Source organism: Oryctolagus cuniculus, chromosome 11 (genome assembly GCF_964237555.1).
Source record: "Oryctolagus cuniculus chromosome 11, mOryCun1.1, whole genome shotgun sequence".
NCBI lineage: Eukaryota > Metazoa > Chordata > Mammalia > Lagomorpha > Leporidae > Oryctolagus > Oryctolagus cuniculus.
Window position 1 is genome coordinate 14,600,194 of NC_091442.1, and position 8,568 is coordinate 14,608,761.

General features: G+C 51.5%; 1 protein-coding gene and 1 long non-coding RNA gene across 17 annotated transcripts in view; one reads left to right on the forward strand and one right to left on the reverse strand.

Annotated features, from left to right (window-relative positions):
• PKIG (cAMP-dependent protein kinase inhibitor gamma) overlaps positions 1-1,893 on the reverse strand; it is a 99,168-nt gene extending 97,275 nt beyond the window's left edge. For 10 of the 16 annotated variants that reach the window (XM_070051804.1, XM_008274485.4, XM_070051808.1 and 7 more), the window contains exon 1: positions 1,753-1,893. The gene's annotated coding sequence lies outside the window, so the exon portion shown is untranslated. Of the gene's footprint in view, positions 1-34; positions 228-888; positions 1,009-1,260; positions 1,618-1,752 lie in introns of those variants that run through there. The other 6 variants (XM_070051785.1, XM_070051786.1, XM_070051793.1 and 3 more) reach the window with 6 other exon arrangements.
• Positions 1,894-4,117: 2,224 nt separating this feature from the next.
• LOC138844290 (uncharacterized) lies at positions 4,118-5,991 on the forward strand. The gene is made up of 2 exons (XR_011379874.1): positions 4,118-4,340; positions 5,913-5,991. It is a non-coding gene; the product is annotated as an uncharacterized lncRNA (long non-coding RNA).
• The last annotated feature ends 2,577 nt before the right edge of the window (positions 5,992-8,568 follow it).

An 8,568-nucleotide genomic window follows, 5' to 3' on the forward strand; every position in this document is an offset into this window, starting at 1 on the left:
CCCCGACCATTATTTATCCAAGCGACACGCTCACCCTCCTCAATGGAGCTCCTCTGGCCTTCGCCGCTGTGCCCTGCCAGCTTCCCTCCTAGATCTCTGGCCTCCTCTTCCTGGTGTGGCCTCAGTGACTTCTTCCAAGACCGTCCAGTGCAGTGTCCTGAGCGGTCTGGACTTTTCATAAGCTGCCTGTCTGGATGCCTGACTGTGTTCATCTTTAAGTTCCAGCTGCAGTGGGCTGCTTCCACCTCCGCGAATGCACGTCTGAACATCTGGCACGTGACACCTCCGGCCCCAGCTCCCCACCAAAAGCAGCTAACGCATACTGCTCCCTCTGGAGTTTTATCAAGACCCTGCCTGAAGCCCCAAACTGGCTGGGGTCAGCCTTACCGTGCGCCTTCTTTCACAAATCCTATCACACTGTCATCACGCTGGGTGCATTCTTTCCTACGATGGCTGGGGACTCTTCCCTCACTACCTCCATCATCACAGGGCCTGGCACATAGCAGATGCTCAATTGTGGTGGTGGTGGTAGGGGCATCACCGTCCATCAGGGAAGCGGAATGCCCAGCCCACAGGCTATACACGGCCCACGAATTCATTTGGTCTGGCCCTATCAAGGCAACCACAGGAGAGACTCGAAGTCCCATACATCTATATACAGCAGGCTGATTCTTAAGCTGACAATTTAGCGTGGCCCCCAAACGTGGCCAGCGAATGTTATACTCAAGTGGCCCTTGGCAAAAAAAAAAAAAAGCAGTGCGTCTCCCATCCCTGCCGTAAGTGAACGCTTGTAAGTGCAAAACAGATGGGAAGAGCGATGAGATCAAGAACAACAAAGCCAGTCTTTTCTGACACCACAAATACAAATCAAACGCACACGCAACACACCTCCCTCTGCCTCCAAGATCACGTCCCAACTCCTCAAAACTTCGACACGCACGCTTTCGGGAAGGCCATCTGCTGGACTCTCAAACGTCGGCCGGCCAGGCCACTTCCAGCCCGCAGAGTCCGCCCTACAGCAAAGCCTTGAATGCTACAGCTGCCCAGGAAGCCCGCGCGTCCTGCGAGGGGCTGCGGCCATACCCCGCCACCGCCACCGCCACCCCGGGCACCTCTCCCCGGCCAGCACCTTCTGTTGGGATATCTGGCAATGCGGGTGACCGCTCTGTGCATGACTGTCCCCCGCCCGCCCAGAGCCCCACGCAGACCACAGGGTCTCCCCCGCACGGCCCTGCGGACACGCACTTCTCATTCACTCACTTTCTACCCGTGGCCAGCAGCCCGGACCCTGGCTCACGACAAACGCGCAACGAAGTTCCTCGTGGCAGCAGAGGAAAAAAAAAAAAGCCGCCCGGTGCTGAGAGCTCACCTACAAGGGCTCAAGTATGCACCGAGCAGGTGCGGCCGCTAACCCCTCGCTGCAGGGGCGCAAGGCGGCGCGCGAAGCAGACGGTCCTCTCGGGTCCCCGCGGGGTCGCACCCACACGTACATTTGCGGCAGTTTCGGGTGACTCCACGACCACCACCACCCTCCTCCCCGTTAGAACGCTCTCGTCTCTTTTTAGGAGACTTTCGAATGAGGCCAACGTCCACACACACAGTAAAACGATCCAAAACGCACTCCCACCAAACGTAGGGCGGGGTCAAAGGGTATCGGGGGCGCCACCCGCGGCGCGGCCGAGGCCCCGGGGACGAGGGTGCAGCCCGCGACCCCAGCCCCTCGTCCCCTGCGCCCGCTCAGCCCCTGCTCACCTGCCTCTCGCCACCTCGCCGCGCCGGGGCCGCCGGCCTGCAGCGCCTCCCCGGGGCCGCCCGGCACCCGCCGCCAGCCGCGGAGCCGTTGCCTTGGCGACCGGAGCTGCCGAGCTCCCGCGGCGCCAGCGCTACGGCGGCTCGGATGGGACAAGGGAGATCGGCGTCTGCTTCCGCGGCCGCAGGGTGGGCGGAAGTGGGAATCGCGGTCCTAAGCGGTGAGGTGTGCGGGCTGGGTCTGCGGGCCGGCGCTTAGGCAGGTGGGTGGAGAGGGGGCGGGGATGGCGGGACGAGAGCGCAGACTCGGAGGCTGCCCGTGCCTCGGTTTATCTCTCTAGAGCCCGCGATGGGGACTGTTTGAGGAAGAGACAGCTTCAGGTGGTGGCTTGTTCGACTGGGAGTCATTAAAGTCTCCTTTAATTTAAAGTTTCCTCCCCCTCCCAATCTCTGAAAGGCTGATGTGGCAGAGAGTGAATAAACCTGTTTCTCTGGGCGAGAATTAGATCACCAAATTTAATTTCAGTTTGGGAAGTGGTTTGATATATGATCAGCAGTTAGACTTCTTGGAATCATCCTGCATAGGAGGTGGGACCTGAGCACAAAGGAGATGCACTACTTAGTTGTTTGTAAAAGGAAAAGGGTTGAGAACAGCCTGAATGTCCACCAGCAGGGAACTGAGTACGTACATTATGATACAGCCGCAGGGTAGATTACTGTAGCCGGAACTAAGAGGGCCTGAGGTGGATGCAGTCTGTACAGACCTGGCTGCAAGGTGTGTAGCAAGTCTCCTAACCAGTCCTGCCTTTGCTAGTGTTCTGTCCCCAGCCCTACCCACCCCTGCCCAGTCTGTACTCCAACCAGCAGCCAGAATGATCTTTTATTTATTTATTTTTAAGATTATATTTTTTTGAGAAGTAGAGTTATAGACAGAGAGAGGGAGAGGCAGAGAGAAACTTCTTCCATCCCTTGCTCACTCCCCAAACGGCCACGACGGCCGGAGCTGCGCTGATCCGAAGCCAGGAGCTTCTTCCAGATCTCCCACGCGAGTGCAGGAGCTCAGGCACTTGGGCCATCTTCTATTGCTTTCCCAGCCTATAAGCAGAGAGCTGGATCGGAAGAGGAGCAGCCAGGACACAAACCGGCGCCCATATGGGATGCTTGGCGTCACAGGCAGAGGCTTAGCTTACTAGTCACAGCGGCTGCCCCGAGAATGATCTTTTAAAATGTGAAAAGGATCATATCCTTTATTGATCAACTCAAGCTCAGAAATTGTAAAATTGTAAAGGGGAAGAGGTCTCAGGAATTGCAAGTCGGGAGATACAGACTCAGATAGCTGGGAACGAGCGTTGTGAGGAAGTCAGGGAAGTAGGAGCTGATCCTGTCAAGCAGTATTGATTTATCACTAAGTGGTAAAAATCCTTTGGTGGGAATCTTTTTGAGAAAGACCGGGCTCGCATGACCAGAAGATAAAGAATGTATTTGCCTACTGGAAACTGTCCATACATCCAGGGTCCGGTCACCTTGTGACAAGCATCTGGAGTCTCCGGACAGTGTCATTATCCGGTTGTTCCAGGTGGGGACCACAGTTCACAGTGCGTAGGTCCTGCTCCCTGAAGGACCTCCCAAGTTGGTTTTGAAAGCTCAGTGTTGCTTTCATAGTGATGTTCCTGTTTATTTTTACACCTTCCCCTTGCTCAAAGCCATCACAATTCGAATAACATCCAGCGCTGTCCCAGTTAACAGCTTCCTAAGTGAACTGCCTGCAGCCTCCCTCTCCGCGTTATCTCTGTTGTCCATGCTCCTGCCACGCTGGGTTTGTAAAAGCTTTCAAAGTCAAGCAGGCTTCCAACTCAGGGCTTTTGCTCTTGTTGGTCTGTATTGCAGCCATTCCTTCTGCAGATAACTTTTTGTCCTGCACTCTCACTTCTTTGTTCTCTAGTCCAATGTCCTGCGATCCAGAAGACCTGCCCTGGCTACTCTAAACTGTTTACTCCTCCCCCAGCTGGTGTCCGTGTCTGGCAGCTCTGCACTTGTTGACGGCTTGTCTCTTTGCACTGCACCATAAGCTCCTCCACGGCAGGCACTTTGTTTTGTTCCCTGCTGTTTTCTCATCATTCACAACAGTGCCTGGCACATAGAGCTTGGTAAATATTTATTGCATGAATGAATAACTGAATACAAAAGCAATGTGCAACACCATGTGGTTGGGATGCCATCACGTTTAAAAGAAGTGATAGAGAAGACACACAATGCTGGCATATGCACAAACACACTCTGCAAGGTCGTCTGGGAGACGGATGGGGGCGGGGGGACAAGAAGAACACTTCTTCATCTTCACTGTATGCTGTTTTTAATTTTTAAAAAGTGTTTATTTATGTGAGAGGAAGAGAGAGCGCACTCTCATCTGCTGGATCACTCCCTAAATACTTACAGCAGCTGGGGCTGTGCCAGGACCAAAGGCAGCTGCGAGGAGCTCAGTCCAGGTCTCCCATGTGGGTGATTGGAATCCGATTCCTGGAGCCTTCACTGCTGCCTCCCAAGGTTTGCATTAGCTGGAGTCTGGAGCCAGAGCCAAGAACTGAATCCAGGTACTGTGATGTTATTCACTGACTCCCTATTTTTTTTTTAGATCAATGTGATAATTGTACATAACAGAAGGTACGTTGTGATTTTTTTGACACCTGAATACAATATGCATTGATCAAATTACTATATGCTCACGGTTTTGTTTAAACAAAGTTCATGTATTACCTTTTCAAATACTATATGAGGGGCCAGCACTGTGGCTCAGTGGGTTAACACCCTGGCCTGAAGCACTGGCATCCCATATGGGTGCTGATTCGAGACCCGGTAGCTCCACTTCCAATCCAGCTCTCTGCTATGGCCTGGGAAAGCAGTAGAAGATGGCCCAAGTCCTTGGGCCCCTGTGTGTGGGGAGCAACCCGGACTGGACTGAGTTACTGGAATTAAGACTTATTCTATGCATCTGCTCTCCCACAATATGGCGCTGGGAGAGGAGAAAACAGCTTCTACACAGCTGCCTCCAGTTCAACCAATAAACTGTAGGACCTGCTCCTGATTGGAGGAGAGCAGCGTACTCGGCGTGTGGGCAGCCGAGTTGGGATTGGCGGAGGAGGACTATAAAGGAGGAGAGAGACGGCATGCACCGGGAACATCTAAGGGGAACATCTAGCTGAAGGAACACCTGTGCAGCCCCCGAGAGAGCCGGCCGGCGGTGTGCCGCTCCCCCGCGGAAGTGGGGAATGTGGCAGGGGGAACCGCCCTTCCACGGAGGTGGAAGGGACGGTAGCCAACCCGGGAAGAACCAGCAGCAAACCCGGGGAGGGCCGAGCAGATGAAAGAACAGCGCAGGGTCCTGTGTCGTTCCTCCACGAAGACGGGGAGTGACATAATGGTGCCGTGACTCGGATATGAAGCCTAGGCAGGGTTTAGTGTCGTTCCTCCACGAAGAGGGGGAGCGACACCTGTGCCCGCGTGGGAGACCTGGAAGAAGCTCCTGGCTCCTGGCTTCAGATTGACACAGCTCCAGCCGTTGCGGCCATCTGGGGAGTGAACCATGGGTGGAAGACCTCTCTCTCTCTCTCTCTCTCTGCCCCTCCTTCTCTCTGTGTAACTCTAACTTTCAAATAAATAAATAAATCATAAAAAAGGAAACTTCATTACTTTAAAAATTAAAAAAATATACTATATGAGGAGAAGTTTTGAGTAAGAACATGCGCACGTGATGAGGAGCTGCCTTGGGGGGCAGTATGTTCCCTTTCTTGGAAGAACTGTTGTGAGGGGTCCCTGCACGAGTGGGAAGTGGCAGTGGACGATCGCAGGATCTGCTCTTCTCCACTTTGCCAATGAGAGGTGTTATGGGCATAACAGGACTTGTGTCACCAAAACTCATACAACATGTTTAAACTCTGATGTCTTAATGGTTAGTGGATCAAGGGTGGAGACGTGACCTAATTATGGTGTCTGGGACATGGTTCTAGTGGGACGTGTTTGGGTCACTGGGGGTATGCCCTTGGAGGGTGGTTCTCCAAAGAAGGTTGGGTATAATTTTGAGTTCAAGTGTGACCCAGGTTTTCTCTCTCTGCTTCTCCACTCACATGTGGCCGTGCCTCTGCACCTGCTGTGACCCGCCTCCACAGATGCTAGACCTTGGGCTGCCCAATCCTGAACTGTTTTCTCTAAGCTTTAAGCTGAAATAAACCTTTTCTTTCCCAAAAAGCTTCTCTCTGTTATTTTATTTAAAGTAACAAAAAGCAGGCGACTGCAAGGGGAGACACATTTAATCTTTTAGAGTTAGAAACACCAAGAGGTGGGTGGGATGTTGTATTCAGGGATGAAATGTTTGCAGGTGAGCAAATGAAAACCTGTGCAGCTGGCTGCTAGACCCCCGTTCTGAATGTAAACAATGTTCACCGAATGGAAATAAGTACCAGCCAGCTCTGTAGTTGGAATCAGAAACACAGCTACCCTGGCACCACAAATAGGCCTCAGCTTCCTCCTCTTCTGACTAGCCTGAGTGGGGCCACCTTCTTTTCCAGTGACAAATCCAGTCCTGCTTCAATCCTCCACCTGCTGGGAACAATTCAGATGCCTGCTCACAGAACTGTCCCACTTCTTGACCGTGTCCGATCCAAAATGGTCGCTACTTCCTCAGACTATCTAGAGCTGTCCGGCACAAACCCAAATCCAAAAATAGGCTCCTCCCAGTATCTCGCCAAGGCACCTCAGAGTGTCTGCGTTATGTGAAATACAGTGAATAAACCCAGTTCCTTTTGACTACAGGCGTGTTCCCGGTGGAATTTGATCAACAGGCTTGGTCATAGTCTGAACTGCCATCAGTCCAGTCAGGCTGTATCCAGATAGGAAGAAGCAATCAGTGATCCTGAAGTAATCTGACTTGGGGAGGGGTGGAGGTGGGCGTGAGAGGTGGGAGAAGGGCTGAGTAGCAATTAGGAAGTTTGAGTAATTCTCTTCCTTCCACCAGAAACCCTTTCTGTGACCTTGAAAAAAAATCATTTCACTTTGATCCGTTGTCCATTTTTGGAAACATTGGTTTAGAGTCTCTTCCTAAGGCTTTCCCGAGCCTCATCTAGGCTTCCAGACTCTGCAGGTCCTTCTGTTCACAGGTAAGTATTTCCCTACATTAGTTATTTGTATAAGATCGCCCTCATTTTTGTTGTGTCTTCATTTCACTTATACTACTGTGTTAGTAAAAATTTTTCAATTTTTTTTCTTTAAACAAACTCAATTTTTAAAGGTAGAGTCACAGAGAGAAAGAGATCTTCCAACCACTAGTTCACTCCCCAAATGGCTACAATTACTGTGGCTGGGCCAGGCCAAAATCAGGAGCCAAGAACTCCATTGCTGGTAGCAGAAGCCCAAGTACTTGGACTATCTTCTGCTGCTTTCCCAGGAGCATTAGCAGGGAGCTGGTTTGGAAGTGGAGTGTATGGGACTTGAACTGGTGCTCATATGGGCTGCTGCTGTTGCAGACGGCAGCTTAACCTGGTACACCACGGTGCTAACGTCAAATTCTCAACTTTTACATAAATTTATTTAAAAATTTATTTTACTACTTAAATGAAAAAATAGCATTGTTTGGTAGAATCACTGCAAACATACACATGCCTCCAAACAAAACAAGGCTGCCAAACTGTAGATGCCATTGCCTGTTGGAAAGTTTCAAAAAATGAAGCCTTCACTCTGTTAAAAAGAGAAGCAGGGGGGCCAGTGCTGTGGCACGGTGGGTTAACACCCTGGCCTGAAGCACTGGTATCCCATATGGGCACTGGTTCAAGACCTGGCTGTTCCACTTCCGATCCAGCTCTCTGCTATAGCCTGGGAAAGCAGTAGAAGATGGCCCAAATCCTTGGGTCCCTGTACCCATGTGGGAGACCCGGAAGAAGCTCCTGGCTCCTGGCTTCAGATTGGCCCAGCTCCAGCTGCTGTGGCCAATTGGATGGAAGACCTCTCTCTCTGCCTCTCCTCTCTCTGTGTAACTCTTTCGAATAAAAAAATAAATCTTAAAAAAAAAAAAGGGGGGGGAAGCAGGGAGGGCATTTGGTGCAGTGGTTAAGCTGCTACCTGGGACTCCCGCATCCCTTATTGGAGGGCCTGTGTTTGCGTCCTGACTTTGTTCCTGGTTCCAGCCTCCTGCTAACCTGCACCCTGGGAGGCATCAGGAGGTGGCTCAAGTAGTTGGGTTCCTGCCACCCATGTGGGAGAGCCAGACTGAGTTCCAGGCTCCTGGCTTCCCTGGCTGTTGCCAGCCTTTGGGAAGTGAACCTCAGATGAGAGAGATGTCTTTCTCTTTGTCTTTCGATAATTTATTTTTAGAATCTTTTTTTAAAAAAATATTTGAAAGGCAGAATTACAGAGGGAGAGGGACACACACACACACACATCTTCTACCCACTGCGTCACTCCCCAAATGGTTGCAACCCAGGTGGAAACCAGGAGCCTGGGACTCAGTCTGGGTCTCCCACGTGGGTGCCAATGGCCCAAGTACCAGCTGTCAGAAGTCCTCATGCCGGCCTCAGAGGACTGGCCTGCTGGTTTGAAACAGGACGCCGCCACGCTACCTTTCAGTGTTACTTAAAGTCCTTTCAGTTAGCCCAAATGGAGTACATCCCACATTTTAGGAAAAACAATGCCCATCTTTCCTTGGTTAGAGGACTCATCCGTCAGTTCTCAAATTATATGTGAATTATTTAGAGATTCTGCCAAGACTACTCCCCAGCTAAATCACTTTCCTCTTACACGATAGGCAATAACTATTCTCTTATTGAGAGGGTA